Source organism: Nanorana parkeri, unplaced genomic scaffold (genome assembly GCF_000935625.1).
Source record: "Nanorana parkeri isolate BGI_ZX_2015 unplaced genomic scaffold, ASM93562v1 scaffold1264, whole genome shotgun sequence".
Classification (NCBI taxonomy): Eukaryota; Metazoa; Chordata; class Amphibia; order Anura; family Dicroglossidae; genus Nanorana; species Nanorana parkeri.
The window spans coordinates 219,088-240,454 of NW_017307532.1; positions in this window are offsets into that span (position 1 = coordinate 219,088).

The following is a 21,367-nucleotide window of genomic DNA, read 5'->3' on the forward strand; positions in this document are numbered from 1 at the left end:
CTGTTGCTATTAATGTGCAATGTATTCTGTTGAAAATTGAACATGTATGTTACCTGTTGATATTAATCAAAAAACACACACAGAAAAACAATTTATTGTAACATTTAACAATACTTTTATTTCCAAGATAACATTTGCAAGAGGTGAGGATAGCATGTAATCCTGACTTAGCATGTAAAACCCGAACCAAAAAATATCTGAGAAGCACTGACATAAACCTAAATTATCCCCACTTTACTGATGGATGAATTTCAATCTGTTCAATTTACAATAAATTTACTTCCTAAACTACAAGCTAAATACATCACTCCAGAGTTCCTCTTTATATCCTTCTTTTATATTACTCTTTACTATCTACAGAACCTTACAAACAGAACAGCCATGGGAACTGTAAAGAACAAAAAAAAGGATCTGCACCCTTTCCCGTGGAAGAGGCAAACATAGGGGTCTATTCACCAAGTTGCCGAAGGATCTAGCCGTAGCTTCGGCTGATCCTTCGGCTAGCTTTGGCCCCAGGACCCCTTCGGTTCAGTAGAACCAAAGGGGTGCTGTACGGGCTATTCAGTATAGCCCGTACAGCTCCCGATCACGGCCGAGCGGCTCAGTCGAGCCGAAGGCATATGCCTCGGCCGCGCCGCACAGAAAGACGAAGCTGGCCGACAGCCTGCTTCTGACAGCTGGGAGGAGCCAGCCGTGATCTTACGGCTGGCTGCGGCCACTTGCAGAGAGATCAGCGTCCCTGGTTACCTGCAAACCAGGGACACTGATCTCCAAACAGCAAACTCTCCCTGGCGCTCCGGGAGCCTCCCGGCCGCCAAGGAGAGAAACACTGCTGTTTCTTTTTTTTTTATTCTGACACCCTCTGCTGCAGTTCTCCATCAGGTCCATCAGCAAAGGGCGGGTACAATGCTAGTTTACTATTGGCTATTGCAAATTGAAATAGACAATAGGAATCTAGCAATGCATTCCATTGGGCAAAACATTTTGCCCAATGAGTAGCCTGCCGGAGGTTCGGCTCAGCCGATCCAGATGTCGAACTCCTTCTGCACTTCGGGTCGGCAGAACATGCTGAGCATGTTCGGCCGACCCAAAGCCAATGCAAAGCAAGTCGATGTACGGCTGATTTCAGCCGATGTACGGCTGATTTCAGCCGATGTACGGCTGAAATCAGCCGTATCAGCCTGAAGTGAATAGCCGAACAGTGTTCGGCTCACTTCACTTCAGGTCGGTCATTCACTGTATTGTATTTAGTGGCAAATCCTAGACCCAAATACATTGAGGAATACTGAATTGCAGCAGTAGTTTGTACCAGTGATAGGACAGTGTCACAAACAGACTGCTGTCCCAAAATGGCTAGCTGGTGAAAAAAAAAATGGTCTAGGTAATTCAAAATATGATTAACAATATTTTTTATTTACTGTCACAAACTATGTGGTTTTTAACTAAAGAACTTAGCTAAGCAGGTCTCCAATTGTATAAGTGACTCCTCAATGGTCAAAGTCTCTAGTTGTTTAATTTAGGTGTACCATTTATCATTTTAATTGTTTGCATGCCTAAAGGTATTGGTGCGTTTAGACATTATATAATGCCTTCTGTGCGTTTAGGCATTATCCAGGGTCACCATCTGCTTTCTGGACTGGGATACTGGCTCATAGATTGAATAGTCATGTATTTGCTAGTAGGGATGGGCTTCGCGTTCGAGTCGAACCTATGTTCGACTCGAACATAGCATGTTCTAAATGGCTCATCCCTATTTGCTAGTGCCTGTGCAGTTCGTGGTTGTATTAACAAATGTCTGACAGAGATTAGATCCTGCTGCAACCTTTGCCCAACAAAGTTGCCCTTACAAAGTTAAAATATTGCAGTCTAATCATTGGGTGAGAGGAGACTGAGGAACTGCTGCCTCCTGCTTGCAGCAGACTCCTGGGCAAAGCCACTTGACTTGCGGTTCAAGGACTGATTTTTAATCATAAAAGTTTCAGATTTTAAACAAAAAAAATTACGCTGTTGCTCAATATTCTGATATACAAGAAGAGTATTTAACTCTCCCCTGTTATAAAAAGCAAACAAGAAATATCTTGGCTGAAATTAGGCTTTAACCCTTTACTGCCATAACCATTAGTGTTACGTTGGAGCTGAACTGCTTGCAGCAGGCTGGCATATTAGTCCTTATGTCCACTGCATTCCCTTAGGCTATTAGCTCATGGTAACTACAGCAACCGTGACTTTACAGCAGAGCCATAGCAGAGGTTCTGCTGATTTATAAATTGCTGTGATCAGTGGATTAGAGGTGCATGCCGCCAATCACTGCTATTCATAAAAAATGCGCCCCCCCTCTGCTGTCCTAATGACAACAGTCATTCAAAATCACAAGTACTTTCGGGGCCACGTTGGGTCCTGATGACGGGGACCCAACGTGGCCCCGAAAGTACTTGTGATTTTGAATGACCGTTGTCATTAAAATATATTGAATCTACTTTTGGAGTGCTGGTGACATCTTTTGGAATTACTACTTGACTACACGGTGCCTCCGTGGTCGCTACAAGCACCCTATTACAGACATCATCTCCTAGGAGATCCGGTAAGGAGTGCAGGAAGATACACACAATTTTCCCCCTCTGCTGTCTGCCCTCTTCTGCGCCATGTCTTCTGCCACTGACCACGCTGAGGATTTTTCAGTACTGTGCATGTGGTAACATGCGTGACCACAACACATGTCTGTGAAGCTAGCCTCAAGGTTTTTTTAGCATGTCACATATTTACAATTTTGCATAGCTTTGATTTTCAGCATTTCACAAAAAAATTTAAATGAACAAGTATTTGTTATTTCATTATTTTATCCTTTAGATTCAGTATAATATTTGTAAATGATGTGGTTTGTGTGCAATAATATGAATTTTAGTCTATTCATACTGAATATATACATTTGTGCAACTATTATCTTAGAAAATCAGTAGGACAAATTTTAATTCTACACGATTATATGTTTATTTACATCTTTTCCCAAGCTGTAAAAAATGCCCAAAAAAAGTAAAAACCAGCACAAATGGTTCAGCCACCTAAGGTAAAAAATGGAGGGCAGGGCCCAGCAGTGAAAGGGTCAAAAGGACTGACATGATGTAACAGTAATAGCATTTTAATATTTAAATATTATCTTGGATAAATAATTCAGTAAAAATACCTGTATATGGCTGACCTAAATTCATATAATTTTCACCAAGAAAAAAACTAAGAACACAAAATCTGTTTGATTTACTCAAACTGTAGAATGTCGCAGTACATTTTTTTACGGTAAAGTATATATCACTTATTTCCTAAGGGTTAGATGCTGTTACTGAAAATGGGATGCGATTGTTCTCCCTCTAAGCTAAATGACTAAAATGACTGAAGATGGATTGTCCAATAATGCTAAGGTTTGTGTGCGCAAATAGTATATAAACTTATTTTTACTCCATGTCGTATATTTTCTTAATACAGGAAGTTGAAAAACAGACACAATCAATATTCAATACCCTTATTATCATTGCCAGATAAGCAATCCCTTTCTCCTTTAAAAAATTTACTATTGCACATCAACTGACCCATGATTAACTCTTATTAATCATAATTACGTATATTAGAAGCTCAGCAAACAAAGCTAGAAACTTTCCTTTTCTGACCCACATTAAAATTGTTTCATATTTTGCAGTGGGCAACATTAAATGTTCCCTGGATTTTGTTTTAATTAAGTTGAAACAAGAGACTCGCTGTTTATAAGAGATGTGGGCAAGAAAAGTATTTGCTGCCCATGGCAGCAGATAAGATTCCAGCTGTAATTTGACTAGTGCCAACTAGAAACAGGCTACTAAGCATAGAAGTATGAGTAGTTATAACCTTATAATATACAGGAACCATTATTGCAAATTACAGCTTTAACAGTGTTGTAAGGTCCTTTCACACGGGTGGGCCGATCAGATCCACCTGTCAGTTTTCCAGACGGATCTGATTGTAAATGCAATGCTGCGGACCTAAATGTGATGGATCGGTGGTAAATCAACCTGCCCATAGACCTAAACTAGGTCTATTTGGTTCAGATTTTTCCTCCATCGCAAGATGAAGGAAAAGACTGAATTGACACAGATGTCACAAAAGTGACATTCGTTCCATACTGCTCTGAACAGCAGGGAATCTGTGCACAGATACCCTGCTGATCGGAGTGGACGGAGCCTAATTGTATGAGAGTAGCTGTATCAGTCCAGTTTAAGGATATAGAAATCAATGGCATTATATAAATGATTGTAGGTATATGTTGTGTTACTAGGCTTGGATGTCTGGGGCACATGCCTTTGAGGTAAGGCAGGGGTAGCCCTACTGCAAGGGTTAATAAAAGTTTTACCCGGGGTTCTTCTTTTTTTAATCATCCAATCGTGTACAACCACAAACCAGCAATTTTACTGCTCTTGCACATGATTGGACATTCAATGTGAACACCTTCATCTTATTTATGAGGCAAAGTGAACATTCACCCACAGAACAAGAGAAAGTTAATGTAAACATGTCAATGTAAAATAACATCCAGTGTCAAGCTTAAAATGTACAATTAAAATGATAAAATGTAATGATAAAATATGATAACGTATTATCCTGGTGACATAGATGTTGCCCATTTGCTTAGAAAGCTATCACTTAAATAGTCTTAAATAGGTGGCAAGAATGCAAAATCATACCAATGTGACTGGTTGCCATAGCAGATACTGTTGAGGTGGAAAATCATTGGATTATGGATTTAGGCAAATATGTGGGTCCTTCAAATTTAATTTAACAAAAAAAAGGAAATGATGGAGGAGTAACCGGTTGTGTTTTTAAAAAAATTCTGGCTGGAGTTTTGCATGAAATAAACACACTATTAGACCACTCTAAATATACAAACAAAAGCTTGACGGTGTCCCAAATCGCACAACTACTGCTTTCAATTACTAGTTTAGATGAGCTTAATAAACAATCTCCTTCTCATAGCCTATCCACTACACTACTGGATTTAAGACAGAAAATTGGTAAATATGATAGGCAAATTCTCTGCCTCAAATTCACCACTTTGCTGGAGACTGTGCGGCTGCATTGGTTCAATTTCTCACATCTTTTGGCACAGCAGGTACCTCCGAGTATTCTGGAATGGAGTCTTCCGCATTATCTCCCATTTTTCCCTATCATATTTGCACTTTCCCCTATCATATTTGTTCTAGTAATGGAACCTCTTGCGACTCTAATACTTGACGGTGTGATTGTCAGAGAACATTTTAACACTAGTTTTTATTTCACAATCTCTTACACTATGCTAAGCCGAAAAAGACATTCCCTTTATCATTTTTCATTAGACGATGTGTAAACAAGTCAGATTATTGTTCAGGGAAGCTCAAGTGCAAGCTCCATACTGGGACTGTCACAACCTCCAGTTGAGGAGCCTGAAGAACATACAATGAAGCTTTTGAAGTTTGCTGTTCCTTGACCCCTGTTGTGACAGGTAAGAATCAGCTACCATTAAGCTCATTCCTTTCTCCTCATTTTAGTTTACTTCTCCAGCAACAATCTAATAATATCATGTCTTCAGCAGTGTACAGAGACAGTTATTTTACGATATAGGCTACAAAAAGGTCCTATATGTGTCATTTTTGCTCTCAATAACTGCAGAGGCTACATACCACTCTGCTTTGTTAAACACTGCTGAAACTAGATTTATAATTTTCTGCATCTAAAATCCTGTATATCCTTGTTACATGATCCCATTCAAAACTGCACTGCGTGACTTAAATAACCCTCTACAGATCAAGTCAAAGCTGGAATTCTAGGAAGTATGTGTTGGAAAAAATATTTCCAGTGGTAAAAATAACTGTTTGAATAATTAAATTATTTGTGCTAACAAATTTAATATATATGACACGGATGTTTTGAGCAAGAATACAAGCATACAGCTATACAAAACTTTAACAAAAATAACTAAAAAGAAAAATTGTACTAATATACTGTAGATACTGTGAACAGTAACTATGTAACTTAAAATACAATAATAATAGTAAACTTAACATAAATAGAACAAGGCTCAATTCATTAAACTATAACGGAAGTGTTTTTTGCCTTAACATCTATTATTTTCATCTGTGTAACTGTTATTTTTAGCTCTCATTTCTGAAACTAATGTTTCTTATAGCTTAGTAAATTAAAGGGTTATTAAACCCTTCAGGTTTTTTTTAGCAGGCAGTAGATATATGCAAAAAGTGTAAAAAACGAAACAAAACACTTTAAAAGAGGTTAATACGTACCTGTGTCTTCACACGTGCGCTCCCGTCCGAAAATGTGAAAATTTGCGGGCGGCCGCAAAGCATCTTGGGGCGGGCGCATGCGCAGTTCACATTTTCGGCCGGGATGCAAGGAGAGACACAGGGTAAGTCTATGGACGCGTGCACCCGCATGCATACACAGTGGGACAGGAAGTGCCAGCAAGGACAGAGGAGTCAGAGACGCTGAATCAGAGACCTGCCGCAGCGCTGGAGGGACAGATGAAAACGACAGGAAAGAAGAAGAAGATCGGATTAAGAGACATCATTTAAGGTAAGTGCTTTAATTAACATTGGGGGGAGGGAAAAATATTTTTTACTTTAATGTCACTTTAAGTTTACAGTCCCAATACATTCTTCCCTTTCTGAAAACATAACTATACCTCAGACAAGGATGAACTCAAATGATAAATGGACAGTGTACCTCGAGAAATGTAAGGTATAGTCTAATCATATCTAAGGTGATACTCTATTAAAATTCTGCATCTGGCAAATTCATGTAAAGTTTTCCTGTACATGCAAGATAAATCATTATTTGCAAAGGAACTAGTGCCAACAAGGGATCCATTGGCTTGGAAAATCACATGTGACTTTTAGCTGGCGCAAAGATGAATAGAGGAGACCCGATATACTCATAGGGGGAGATCAGACACTGCACAAATCACACACTTATATGAAGATCTGACATATATATATGGTGTGTGTACATCGTGTGTATATATATATATATACACACATACAGTATATTCACATATCTCTTATTTCCTCGCATGATGAGTTAAGGCACACATAGCACAAATAAAGGATCCAACAGCACAAAACAGTTGCCTGTCTCCCCCGTCCCCATTCTGAAGCTGTTAGGAACTCAGAAGCACAGTGGTACAGAGAGAAGAAATAAAACGATGAACTGTTTTCTTTCATAGAATGCATGACAATGCATTTCTTCAAACAATTTAACTAGTGCCCACAAGCTGTTTTTTTAAAGCTTTTTTTTACAGCATTCATCCTCCATTCCAAAAATGATAATATCTGAGACTGAACCTTATCTAGATTTTATATATACCACCATGAGACACTGAAATAAGCCTTTTGCATTGTAAGTACTGTAGGTCGCCTGTTTGCAGCTGAATGTAAGAACTAATGACCCATACTTAAAGAAGAACTCCAATCAGATAGTTCAATAAACACCAATTAATGCAGATATGTATTAAGAAAAAAAATATATAGGTATTCCGTGAACAGAAGAAGGGTCAGAACAGGGAGCAAATAAGGTGTGCTGCAGGCACATGTGCAAATAAAGGAACATGCAAATAGGAGGAGAGAATATGATCTTATTAGTGGTCTGCTGCTCCATTACTATAAAATTAAAAGTTTGAAGGCAAGCAAGCTGTAATGGTAAACTGCATTAGGTCAAATTCAAGTCACCAACTTGGTTCTACTGTTGGCAAGGCTGGGTAAACATTTGACCTGGATGGACAGAAAAAAACCCAAATAATTTAGCAGATAGAACAGCTTCTGCATTTGTATTACAACTGTGTATTTAGCTGTTAGCCTGGAGTTTAGCTTTAAAAAAGAACTCCAGGAACTGCTAACCCTTGCAGTGGGGCTACCCCTGCACTGCAAGGGTTAACTGCTTGTTTTAGTCTAGGGGCTGAATTTAAAAAAAATATACTCACCTAATCCTTGATCCCGCTTGGCTGCTAGACGGGTCACCGGCAGGCAGGCTCTTCTGCTACGGGCACTGGCAGTCTAAGGCTCTATAATGTCATCATATCTAATGCAGGTCCATTCACCTGCATTAGACGTGAGGACGCAGAGGGACATATCACATCCAGAGAGGAGGAGAAGAGAGGCGAGGGCTGACTGCCACAGGATTGAGAATAAGGTGAGCATATCTTCTGTATTTAGGCCCACTCATAGTAAACTGTATTCAGCTTTAATTATTTATATGGTAATACAGCTTTATTTGAGCAATATTTTCAGAAATCAAAAAAGACCACTGGTACACGTGCAAAGAGCTTATAACCTTAAAAGTATTATTTTTAATTAAAAGAGGCCTAAAAACTGTTTGGGTTAAGAATATATTTTGTATCATTTGACTGATTAGAGTTTGCCTTAAATATTTACACTTTGTTCATTTCAGTGCCAAAGCAACACTTTGTGCATTTCCAAGAAAACCTACACAGATTGCTTAAGCAGATGTGCTGGCAGCAATTGGAGGAAAAATTATTTATGAAATCGGAATGGTCAGGACTGTTTCCTGTGAACCAATCACATAAATAAAATAAACCAGAAAATTGCATCTTTCTGTAAAAATCCAATTAGGAACTGTAATACATTTTTTATATCTACCTAACCAACTGAATTGGCAAAAGGAGACAGTCATCAGAGTTGTGTAGTGTAGTCTTGTCTCAGGTTAGGTGAATTAATTTAATTCATTTACATGTTTGTCTGCCACTGTTGCTACCCCTACAGTCCAGCGCCTCAAAAATAAATACACTACAAAAATGAAAACAAACAAAAAAGGAAAATAGTTTTGTATTCTTTTCCAGATTTTTATACTGTTGCTTGATCCAAAATGCTTACAGTTGAAGAAATCACAAAACTACAGAAAATGTTTCAAGCTGTGATTTAGATTGCAGGACAAAGTGAAAGAATTTGAGTATATTTTAAAAGGCTCTCTCATCTCTTATTATATACTCTCCATCAGCTGCGAGAAACTCATTTTCTTTATCCAGAGCAGGAACTGTTACAGCTTGCACAGAAACAAGTACATGTTACCTTACATAATGCAAGTTTAGCGGTTATTTTTATCCTGACGGCAGTTCACCTTTAATGTTCTACTTCTATTTCTTTCTTCTTTGAGAATATTATTTCTTATTCAGATTTACCTTATCATTTTCCTGCTTAGCATTGATATCCCCTGTAAAATGGCTAAAGTGGCCAAGAATAGCTATAAAAGATCCTTGGTGCCTAATATAGAATCACTTTACTGGAAATATTTCAAGAATTGCAAGAAAAAAAAGTTCTCAAGTGCTATATTTTCATTAATCCATATGGTGTTATCCAGTGCTTATGACACAGTCAGCCTATTTTTTACAGTAAATCCTAGTACGTTTTTCATATTGATGTATCTGCAAAAGCTTTCAACTAATTATTTCCCAGGTATTCTAAACCATTCCTTATAAGCTGTACAGTTGGTATCCATTATATTAAAATCTACTCTACAAAGAATATTGTGTTTAAATACAGTTAATTATAGAGTAATTCCAGGCAAGATAAACCAATCAGTAAGTTAATGTTATCAATAAAACACTGAAATAACTGTGCTACACTCAGAAAGTAGACTCACTGTGCTTGTAATCCAGGCAGCACCTCCCAGGGTTACTGGATGTGTATTTCCTAAAGTATATAGGTCTACGCTGTCTAGTTTCCTCTCTCTCCCGTCCCTTAACAACCATCACATTCAATTTTTTTTTAACATTTACTTTTTTTTATATCAGACTTTCTGTACATAACAAACAGCATGGTGCTTCCATTGTTTGGGAATAGCTCTCCTGCATCACAAACAAGTATTCTCAGGCAGTAGGGTAGACTGAACAGGCTGTAAGTGTAAGCCGCGTCCGCCGCATGTCGTCCGCCGATGCATTCCAGAGTGGAACGCACTCGGCGACGACACTCTGACGTGGATGTCGGGCGCCGCTGCGTTCCACACTGGAACGCGGAAGTAACGAGGGGAGCATGCGGCTCCGCCCACCTGCGCTCCCTCGTCTCATAAAAACCGGATTGGGGGACTTGCACGGCGTTCCTTTATTGCGGTACCTACGCCTGCAAGCCCCCACCGGAATATCCACACAAAAGACCCCTGCCTGGAAGGACCCTGTTGCCGCTTCACTCACCCCCACACTCTACAGTCTACTGGACTCCTGTGTGTCTCAACTCTGCCAGGGATCCACCCAGGGAAACGATAAGTACTTTGCTGCTCCACATATGACTAAGACTGTCAGTTAACCTATGCTTGTTCTGAAGACCTACAGGAAATTCACAAATGCTTGCAAACTAATGTTTGACTTGCGCCCCCGCACTTACCCCAATGATAGAACCAAGGTACTCACCCTCATATTGTACTTAAAGGGTGAACCCCGTGCTTGGGCAAACACCTATATAGAAAAGGAGGACCCAGTCCTGAATTCGTATCCTCAATTCCTGGCAGCCATGTCCCTGCTTTATGAAGACTTCAGGAAACAATTGACTGCCGAAAACGCAATCAGGAATCTCAGGCAAGGCAGACGACCGGTCGAGGACTTCATTGCGGAACTCCAAAGATGGGCTCGGGAGACCGAGTGGAACGATATAAGCCTGCGCAACCAATTTCGCCTCGGTCTCTCCGAGCCACTCAAGGATGAGCTGGCCAGAGCAGACCTCCCCAATTCCCTTGATGACATCATACAACGGTCTATCACGATAGACCGGAGATTAAGAGAGAGACGAGCTGAACGTCAATCAGGAACCTCAGGAGTCGTACCCTCACCCCAAAGTGGGGTGATCCTCCCTCTTCCTGTTGAACGTATGGAGATCGGGACCGTGCGGGGTCCACTTACCTCGACAGAGAGGGCCAGGCAGCGCACCTTGAACCTTTGCCTCTACTGTGCTTCACCGGACCACACGGTGTCTTCCTGTCCCCTTGTAAGTAAAAAGGAGGAACGTAAGCCGATTCACTTATGTAAACTGACACAGGCAACCCTTAAACATAGTCCTTACCTTTTTCTACCTCTCACCCTACAGTGGGACCACGCCAGGATTTCCGTTAATGCTATGCTGGACACAGGCGCTTGTGGAAATTTTATTGATTTTGGTCTTGTTACCTCAAATAAAATACCACGAATGGAGAAATCAACCCCCTTGTCTGTGAGTTTCATTGACCGTACCACCTCTAAATCTGGTCCTATTCTCCATCAAACCCAGCCTCTCTTAACGTGTTGTGGTAAAGACCACACAGAATTCCTGTCTTACGACATAATCCCATCCCCCCTCTTTCCGGTCGTGCTCGGTCTACCCTGGCTCAAGGTACATCAGCCCGCCATTCTTTGGGCAGAGGGGACTGTCGATCTGCACTCTCCATACTGTAGAGAGACGTGCTACCAAGTCGCAACTCTTTTTCAGGTCGCTCTCGAGGAGGTACCTCCCCAATACCTGGAATTCGCTGATGTGTTCAGCAAAAAGAATGCGGAGACATTGCCTCCCCATAGGGCATACGATTGTCCCATTGAACTACTACCTGGAAGCCCCATACCTACTGGGAGGATTTACCCGCTTTCACAACCTGAACTCCAACATCTGAAACAATACCTAGAGGACAACCTCAAAAAGGGGTTTATTAGACCTTCAACGTCCCCGGCTAGTGCTGGAATGTTTTTCGTGAGGAACAAGGATGCCAGTTTGAGACCCATAATAGATTATCGGGCTTTGAATAAAGTCACCATGAAGAACCGGTACCCTTTACCACTCATTCCTGAGCTCATTGAAAGATTACAATCCTCCCGTGTTTTCACCAAGCTAGACCTCAGGGGCGCTTATAACTTGATCCGTATCAAATCCGGGGATGAATGGAAAACTCCGCACACGCTACGGACTTTTTGAATATACTGTGATGCCTTTCGGGTTGTGTAATGCCCCAGCAACTTTTCAAAGCTTCGTGAATGACATCTTCCGTGACCTCCTCGACAGATGCGTAGTGGTATACCTGAATGATATACTCATTTACTCAGACGATCTCTCGGAACATCGGAAACATGTCAAATGGGTGCTCTCAAGACTCAGAGCCCACTCGCTCTACGCCAAACTTGAGAAATGTGTTTTTGAACAGACCACCATCTCCTTCCTTGGGTTTATCATATCCCCACAGGGGATACAGATGGACCAATCCAAGATATCATGTATCTTGGGTTGGCCTACTCCTACCTCCAGAAGGGCGGTACAAAGTTTTTTGGGGTTTGCCAACTTTTATAGAACATTTATAAAAAACTTCTCGTCAGTGGTAAAACCCCTCACTCGACTTACCAGCTCCACAGTAAGATTTATCTGGTCCAACGATGCACAAGAACCTTTCGATGAACTGAAACTCTGATTTACCTCTGCTTCTATTCTCCAACTTCCTAACCCGGATTATCATTTCGTCTTAGAAGTCGACGCCTCCCAGACCGCCTTGGGGGCGATACTCTCCCAACGCTCTTCTCCAGACACGTCACTCCATCCGGTAGCATTCTATTCCAAGACCTTAAATCCAGCGGAATGTAACTACCCTATCGGCGAAAAAGAACTACTCGCAATCAAATGCGCCTTAGAAAATTGACGCCATTTATTGGAAGGAACGGTAAACCCCATAATAGTTTACACCGACCATCGCAACTTACAATACCTCAAGTCCAATAAGACCCTCTCTTCAAGACAGGTGCGATGGAGTCTTTTTTTTGACAGATTTAATGTTTTGATCACCTACAGACCCGGAGCTAAGAATGGCAAAGCCGACTCTCTTTCGCGACTCTCAGAACCTCCAGAACAAGCCTCATCTCCGTCTTCTCTCATTCCATCTCACAAGATCATGATTGCCAACTTTAATCTAAAACAACAGCTAAAACAATGTTTAGACGCAGAAAACTCCATTATTCCTCAAGAGTTAACCCAAGACGATGAGGGATTCTTCTACAAAGATGCCAAACTCTATGTACCCCCTTCCATGACCATCCACATACTAAAAATCCTACATGACGCTCCCCTTGCGGGTCATCCTGGAATAGAAAAGACCACTAAACGCTATTTCTGGTGGCCCAAGATGGCAGCTACTATAAAAGAGTACATCAGAACCTGTGAGGTATGTGCAAGGTGTAAGAACAAGAGAAGACCCCCGTACGGGTTACTAATGTCCCTACCTATCCCCGATAAACCCTGGGAAGCAGTTTCCCTCGATTTTATCGTGGAGTTACCTCTCTCCAAGGGCTACAACACGATCATGGTAACAGTCGATATGCTTACAAAAATGGCCCATTTCGACCCGCTCAAAAAATTACCTTCTTCAGAAGAAACAGTGCAAGCATTGGTAGATCACGTCATCAAACTACATGGGGTTCTTTCCCGTCATCAATACGTATGCTTGAACAAGTATTCTATTATTGCATTCATTACTTATATGAAACCTTTCTGTTGAACTTCCTCCTCATTCGTGGTAATCTCGCCTAATTAACCCTTGGGGCAGAAGGGGGTATGAAGTAATACTACCCTAGCCACCAATTAAACAGATCCCCTATCTATTTGGCACGTGATGTCAGGAACTCCAAACTCTCCGCTCCAGACTGAGAGTGACGCCTGGGGGGTGATTTACTAACCTAAACACACGCACGCACTAGGTGCGTGTGATTTTTACACAGCAAAACGTATTTATCAACCAAAAAGTCTCTAAAAGCATATTTCCACTAATGCCATATATGGAAAAATCATGCACATGATGCATATATAATGCTGCTTCACAGTTTAGACAAAAATGGTTAGCTCATGCATTTACATTCCTGCATTCATCAACGCAAGCAACACAACATAGAGCTAATTTACACAACATCACCTTGCAAATTCATGCAGGGCTTTGCACAACACACCTGCTGGGTGTGTACACACTACAAAGGTGTTTAGATTCCACCCATAGATCATGCTGGGAGGGAACACACTACAGAGGTGTATACATGTTCGTGGTGTGTTTATAAGGTTAGTAAATCAACCCCCTGGAGTTCAGTACTGATTGTCATTATAGATACATAAGATAAACCAAACCCTCAGCCACTCCTCTCACTCCGCAGTTGAGGTTCACCACCAGAGACAGTTGGGCGTGACAGTATGTATGTAGACCGTGGGGTCTAATCACAAAGCAGCTGAAGGATCTAGGCCCCTGGACCCCTTCGGTTCAGTAGAACCAAAGGGCTGCTGTACGGGCTATTCACTATAGCACGTACAGCTCCCGAAGTCAGCCGGGGGGCTCAGTCGAGCCGAGGTTCGGCTCAGTCCTTCTGCACATGCTGTGCATGTTCGGCCGACCCGAAGCCATGCAAAGCCACCTGATGTACGGCTGAAGTGAATAGCCAAACAGCGTTTGGCTCACTTCGCTTCAGTTCGGTCATCCATTCGGCTGCCTAAGGCAGCTTAGTGAATAGACCCCACATGTAGGGATGTCCCAATACCGATGCTAGCATCGGAATCGGGCCCGAATACTCATCGCTGCTCTCTCCGGCACAGTGAGTGAGGACATGGGGGAACAATATTATGCTACAAAGTTTATTTGTAAATGTATTCTATGCACTGTATGAGCAGTATATACTCTATATGTACAACATATAGAGTATATATAGAAAGACATCCCTACCCACATGTATCTTCAAATTTTGGCTTAACTATACCTTTAATGACTAACTTATTAATCTATGGTATCGCATGCTGAATGTTAAAAGTGGTGTAATAGATACTTTTATAAAATGGTTCTTTGCATACCTTGATTGGCACATGCTTCTGGGAGGACCATTATTTCTATGACCAGATCAAACATAAGTGCCGGATCAGGTCAGGCTGGGCATTATAATATATATCTATCATTGCCAACAGTGGAGGTATAATGTTTGCCTTTACAAATGTGTTGAGGACAGGCGGTAGGGCGAAGGAGTTTAAATTTAGGTCTCACTAAAAAAGCACTTTAAAGTATATCTATAACCCAATTTTTTTAGCCTAGAATAAAGTAGGCAGGTGGTAAAAACCCTGCCATGTAATTATTTTGCTGTGTGTATACTATTGGGGAATTTCCCTCCACCTCCTGTCCCAGAGATGGAGCAGGGAGTTAAAAGAAATCTCCCCTCTTAGACAGTTGTCCCCATTAAAATATTTCCTCTAATCTTTTGTAAGTCAAAAATGTATGGATTTTCCCTATGTTTCTTTTTCAGTGACAATGGTAACCAGACCAAATTAAGAGGAACACAGACAGCAATTAAAATGTTGGAATGAAATTGAAAGGTAAAGGTACCATGCCACTGGTGTAAGTCCAGGATAGGCTTTATTTGTTTTCATTGAGATGTGCTAAAGTGTTTTAGGGGCTACAGGCATCCCGGTTCATCAGAGTGCTGAGGACTGTGTATAGCATCCGTTCTACCTCATGTTTGGAAGCCATTGGACTTAAACCAGTAGAGCGGTGCCTTCATCTTCCAATTTCTTTCTACGATTCCACAAGACACCAAGCAGTCTAGTGCTCCTCACCTTCTCCCCCATAAAGCAATACAAATTTTACAGAGTGTCTACCCATTCCCTTACTCTATGACAAAAACTGAGATACACGTTAAGGTCATAAACAAAAACCGAAATGTTGTCAGACCACATAAAACATCCCCAAACTGAAAAAAGGTAAATATGCTATCATTCTTCAACATCCAATTAGGTCCATAAAGAAAAATATTTATACATACTTACTCATTTCCAGTGAATGAAAGTCTCAAGGTACATATGGTACATGTTGGATGCTTTTTTTATAGACTGGGAATTGGTCCAAATAATAAAACAGGAAAATACTTGCAGGGAGTTTAAAACCCTGTCATGAACATCACAGTGGTGCTGTGTGATACGTTCTGTCAGTTGTTTTTCTTGAAGATATATCACGCTGCATAAGAAAAATAATATTTGCTCCCTCCGAGCCCAGCAGTCAACCCTGATCTATTAACCTGATTGGCTATTTACAAACTGCTAGTGCTTACCTCAAGTATAAAGACTGTTAGTTCCTAAAATTACAGTGATTAACCATAAAGGCACTGTGCAATTTCTGAACACATTGAAACCTGGGTACTGCTATTCATAAGCATGATCGTGCTATAATAATGTAAAGTACTGGCAACAAGGAAAAAGAGAAGAGTATTATAAAGCTGCCTGTGCAGCTAAAAGCCATAGAATAGCTGCATTTATAACATTACTTTAGGCAGGATATAAAAGCAACAATTTAAGTCATGCCAATTTATGTCAGGATCAGTGAATTCATTTTTTTAAGGTGTTATTGGTAATAGCTACTTGGGCAACACATGACTTGTAAACTGGGTCACATTTTTAAAGTCATTAAAAAGGAGTCAAACAGATTGTTATACCACTTTTATCAAATCAGTGTCATTGGATGCTATTTAGTCTACTCCAGCAGTATTACTGCACAATTTATTGCATATTGTTTAGTAGCTGTTAGTTCTATACATCAGGGCTCAAAATTTCAAGTCCTGAGCTACTAGCCAGGCCTTAAGAGTTACTCGCCACCAGTCGCCCCACCTGACCCCTACAGTGCCCCGCCCTTAACTCCGCCAGGTCAGTGGTGTGACACAGAGAACAGAGATCAGTAACAATGCAGAGTGCAGAGGCCAGTGGTGTGATGCAGAGTACAGAGGCCAGCAGTGTAATGCAGAAAAAAGCAATGTATCCTCCATGTCCCAGGTGTCCTGCTTCTCCCATGCTGTCCTTCCAGCCAGTAGCAGCTCTGCAGTCTTCCTCCCAGCCTATGGCAGCTGAGGTGGGCAGAGGAAGCTGCAGGATCTGGTGTTCTATCGAAAGCTCCAACTCATTGAGATCTCTAACTACCTCTGGTGCTCAGAAACACTGGAGCTCTGTGCAGTGAGCTTTCGATAGAACATGATCTGAAATATTTGGATTGCGCGTTTAATTGCTGTAAATAAATGATTCTTTTTCTTACTGCTTTTGACAAGCAAAGCATGGCACTTATTTTTCCAAAATATAACACAATGAAAATGTAATTTAATGTCACATCAGATACCATACTTGAAGGGAAAATAAGTGCCTGCAAAGAAGAGATGCCAGCCCCAAATCTTCAACAAGGTCCATACTTCCCCAAGCCATGTAGAGTAATAACGTCTATACACTGTCATCACTGCTAACCAAACAATATTCTGGAATGCCCAAGGGCAATCATTCTGTTCTATTATATGAACGTTAAATGATAAGTGGCCCAGATTAGCTCTTTTTGCCCTAACAATCTGTTTTAGACAAACTGACTTTTTGCCAAACATTAGAATGAATTGATTTCTGGTATAGATTTGTCTAAAGCTAGTCATACACATCAAAAGGTGTCCATTTCCTGCTAAATCGGCCAATATCCGATCTATGGGTGGCCCTGATGACACGGCTTGAAAAAAGATTTGATTTGATTTTTTAATACTTATTTGTACCTGTTCTCTGTTCCAAAGCTGCAGCTTCCATAAGACTCTCCAGCAACCAACAGTTCCAAGAGTGTCAGATGTCCATGTTCCCCACAGCACCATGATACCATCCTTTGACCCCAATGTCACAACAGGAAACAGCAGTGATTAAGAGATTAAAGGATGCGAACTGTGGAGCCACAGTGTGCAGCAGGGAACAGGCATCCAACACTCCTGGAAGTGTCTAATGCCAAGAGTTCAAAGGAGGCTGCAGCATAAGCCCAAATTTGTTCCACTGGAGCGGTTGCAAATACCCCACATGGGTATGGGGGAGCATGTGCCCTTATCACAGGATGCAGTGTTCAACCCTCCGGCTAACTGCCAAGCCTGAAGACCTAACATGGAGGGCATTGTCATCTTTGTAAGCTCTGACACCATCTGACACTCTGAGAACTTGCACAGTGGCTGACTTAAAGATAGGTAAAGGGGTGGACTAGCAAGAAACTGGGTCACTTTGCCCTCAATGGGCAAAGTTACACAAGGTCTTTAAAAAAATGGTTTTAGCTCTGGATAGAGAGGGGAAGGTTTGAACCTCTTCATTATTACTGCCTGTGTACAGGCTGGTGAGATTTCTCCTCACTTTGTCACAGTAACCACACTGTGATAGTAAATCTCTGCAACAGGGATACAGATTGTAATGAAAACAAAATTAAATTATTAACATCCCAGCTTTATTAAAATATTGATATTACTGCAGTCTGTGTCCTCACTAGAGATATCTACCCTTATTTCCTGTTCCACAGACCACACAGCAATTGAGGGAAAGGGGCACAGAGGCAAGAATAAAACCTTAGAGATATTCTGGCCCCCAGCCCAATTTATTTGCTGTAATATCTGTAATCCTGTTTTTTGGTAGACATGTGAGATGACCCTTACATCCACTTTCTCTCTGTAGCACCTGGGTAAACCAGGAGATCTAAACCTTTGCATAGATGAGAGCAAAGGGAATCTCTTGAATTCCGGATAGTTCAGTGCCTTAACTCAGAAGGACCCTGGGCATTTGCATTTGGGGTTCCCTCCAGAGCATGGCTGGAAAATCTCATGAGATCTCAGAGCAAAGCATTTTCTTTCCCTGAGATGATGTGCATGGTCACATGTCCTAGTCACATGTCTAGTCACATGTGCCAGAAATCCAGGAAGTAATAGGAGAGCTAGTAATCTGCCCTTGGTAAACATGGCCACTGTCAGAAGACTGGTGAAGAAAAGAGAAATAATGTATGCAAAGAATGCAAGGCCTGCAATTATATAGAAGTATGTGTTTGTAGATTGTCATTACTAAACAGTTATAAATGTGTCTTTGTTGTTATTTTAAAGATATGGGTAAAGGTTCACTTCAAAGCTTCTGCTGACAGTCTCATCTGCTTTGTAGAGGCTTGATCCAACCTCTTGATGTCAAATTCACTAAGGATTGGCTGGTTGACAAAGCAGCCTGAGCTCTCACTCTAAAGCCTACTCAAGAGTCTGGCAGATAATGTAACACATGGAACTCCTGAACACAGCATTCTGAAAGAGGCCTTTGCACAACATTTTAAATAAATCAGAGCTGTTAGGGAATGCATCCCTACTATATCCCATACTATACATTCTATAGAATATTATATATGCTATAAATAAAGCTTAAATGTTTGACACTAACCTTTTCTGGCAATGATTGCAAATTGTTTAGTAAAAACTGTGAAAAGAATGTGGCATCCACCTCAAATCACTGCCCTAAAGGGCTCTGTCTGTCTATATTCATATGCCCAGCTAAGTGAAATATGCAGAATATTACATTGGCAAAACATTTTAGTGACTATATAAGACAAGAGTCTAGAATGTGTGGCTGGCCTAAAGATTGACGTTTCATTATTTTGCACCCTGTAGAAAAGCCACAAGCTTGCTACTACATATTTATGGATTGCCATATAACTCCCATTTAGTACATTACTATCATATGTAATCCTTAAAGTAAAACGGTATTTGCTTTATTTTGTCATGTCAAATTAAATATATGTCCATTCATTTTTTTAATATATTAATTTATGTAAGCAAGTGGAGCGATACAGCACATGTAGGCAAAGGAAAAGACTTTCTGGAAAGGCATGAAACATTATTTATGTTTCTGTAAGGTTGTCAGTCTTACAATAACCCCTTATTCATCTCTTCCTAATCCAGTGGCAAAGGACAGGGTCCCATAAGTCATACTGGTGACTGGACCCTCAGAAATGTTCAGTACATTGCAATAAATATGCTGATCTGAATTAAAAACCGACATTAAAGAAGACAGACCATGGGCACAGCTCATCCCAAGTTAATAACCAGCCAGTGGTAATTTGTAAAAGTTTAGTCCGTTACCAAGGAATAACCATGTAAGCCCAGCTAAAAAAAAAAAGGGAATAGTAAATGTTTTTAAAAGAAAAGCTATGATAATTCTACTTAACGTGTCACTTCTTCTTGGAGTGTAATTCAAGGTAAAAGAAAAACAAACAAACATATGCAGTACATCTCTGCAATGTACATTTCTCAATGTTTTATTCCTTTAAATACCCAGCAAGTACAGAACATACAGCTGTCAAATGAGACCAAGCTCTAATCCACGCAACGCCCACTCAGCCTCCTGTGAGAGCCGATCCAGGATGGAGAGCGGAACACAAACATTCAGTGATTATGTTTGTAAATTACTTGTCATAGTAAGAGTTACTATGTAACAGTTATGAATGAATGGGAAGTGATGTAGATCACTTCCTATTCATTCATGAGTGTGTACATAGTAACTCATACTATATCCACAATTTATGAATAAATGAACAGGAACACTCAGTACAGTATAGAGTATTCGTATTAATTCAATGCTGGGGCTGCAGAAAAAGAGATTGAGGACTACGTGTCCTCAATCTCTTTTTCTATTGTAAAATGGAAATATCAGGGGTCTGTTTAGAATCCTGATATTTCACTGAAGCCCCCAGCAGTAAAGTTAAAAATTAAAAACATGTAATACAAATTAATAACTAAATAAATAAAGAAAATATAAACAAATTAAAAAGTTTAGAAAAAAGTTAAAATTAAATATTATTTTTTTTTTAAAAAGGTTAGAAAAAAAACATTTTGGTTTCAGCCTGACATTTATTTTTATTTTTGGGTTAGGTCTTAAAATTTCATTTTGGTGCATCTCTAATAGGAACTAAGATGGCTAAATAGCCTAAATAGAAAACACAGGGAATTTGTACAGGAAATTGTAGATTTCACTGAGACCAAAAGGGATGTTCATTGTTAGGGTTTACATACACTTTAATCTGGATATGCAAAGATTGGGGCACTTCCTTTTATTAATGCTGGAGGATTCTACTCTTTTTTCCTCATATGCCATTCCCTCCTATCTGCTCTCATTCCCAATGTTCCAATGTTTACTTTTCTCCACTGCTTTCATTCTCACTGTCTTTCTTAGTGGCTTCTTCTCCATCCGCCTCTTATTTTTACTGATTCAAGCCTCCACAGTGGCTCTTTCCACCCCCTGGCTCTGGATTTCAGGCTTTGTACTGCCAACTGCATTGTTTGATTCCTCCTCTGTGGCCCCTTCTCTCTCCTGGATCTGTTTGCTGTTAACTTTTTGTGCTCTTAGTGTTCCTGCTTCACAACCCCTTATTCCCTAATTGCTTTGACAATGACTATTGTCAAAACCTCAAAATCTTATGTCTATTGTAGCAGACGCATGCCCATCAGTTGACAGCTTTGTTAAATATCAGGCAGCATATACTCCACTTGCTCCTACGATCCATCTTTTTGACTTGTCCCTACCATCTACATTGA